Source organism: Dipodomys spectabilis, unplaced genomic scaffold (genome assembly GCF_019054845.1).
Source record: "Dipodomys spectabilis isolate Male_0828 unplaced genomic scaffold, ASM1905484v1 ptg000487l, whole genome shotgun sequence".
Lineage (NCBI taxonomy): Eukaryota > Metazoa > Chordata > Mammalia > Rodentia > Heteromyidae > Dipodomys > Dipodomys spectabilis.
In genome coordinates this window covers 3,136,652-3,137,749 of record NW_024871164.1, presented here as the reverse complement: position 1 = coordinate 3,137,749, position 1,098 = coordinate 3,136,652, and the positions used below count along the sequence as shown (strand labels likewise).

General features: G+C 37.2%; 1 non-coding gene across 1 annotated transcript; it reads right to left on the bottom strand.

Moving 5' to 3' along the window:
* Positions 1-406: 406 nt before the first annotated feature.
* On the bottom strand, positions 407-517 carry LOC122098705. Its single transcript, XR_006145788.1, has one exon. It is a non-coding gene; the product is annotated as a U6 spliceosomal RNA (small nuclear RNA).
* Positions 518-1,098: the final 581 nt, after the last annotated feature.

Here is a 1,098-nt window from a genome sequence, read left to right as displayed (position 1 = left end):
GAGTGATGTCATTCTTTCAGATGGAGGCATAGAATGAATCTATCTATCTGTCTATCTATCTATCTATCTATCTATCTATCTATCTATCTATCTATCTATCTATCTATCTATCTATCACATTATCTTGCTCCATTCATCAATTGAGGGGAATCGGAATTGGTTCCATACCTTAGCTATTGTAAATAATGTTGCAGTAAACATAGTTGTGCTGTTAGTTTTATTGTGGTCTTGTTTGTGATCATTTGGGTGAATGCCCAAAAGTGGGATTGCTAGGTCATGGGGGGCTTTATGTGGAGCCTTTTGAGGAACCTCCATACTGCTTTCCAAAGTTGTTGAACAAGTTTACACTCCCACCAAGGATTCGGTAGGGTTCCCTTCTGTCAATATACCCTCCAGCACCTGTTGTAAAAATATGGAACACTTCAAGAATTTGCATGTCATCCTTGCACAGGGGCCATTCTAATCTTCTCTGTATTGTTCCAATGTTAGTGTATTTCCTGCTGAATTGAGCACAGAACATTTTTTATATATGAAGTGTAATTCATTTTCTTTCTTTTTATTGTGAAAATACTGTACAGAGGAGTTACAATAACATGGGCAAAATAACGAATACCTTTCTTATCAAGCATTGTTGCCTCCTTTTTGTTTCCCCTTCCTCTCCCTTCCCAAACTCCCACTAGCTCTGACACCTGATCCTCTCCCCCATCAACGTTGTAAAGTTCGTTTTACGACATAACGACTTGTATATCTCATTGTTGCAATGGGTCCAACTGTATCCCAATTTAAATGATATTTTTTCCCTTCCCCTCCAAAAATTATACCAACATAAAATACAGTGAAAGCAGGCGTTAAACCTTGGGGGAGGGACATACAAAGCAACATAGAAATCATCTCATAAATATATTAGAAACAATTGGATTAAAGAAAAATCATTTGAATACTTATCTTTGGGTATATTTCCCTAACATCAGCTTATCTGACCTATCCTGCTTGACTCAGACATATACTAGTTATTGCAAATAAGGGAAACCATAGGACCTCTGTTTCTTTGGGCCTGGCTTACTTAACATATTTTTTTCCAAGTCTTGTCATTTCCTA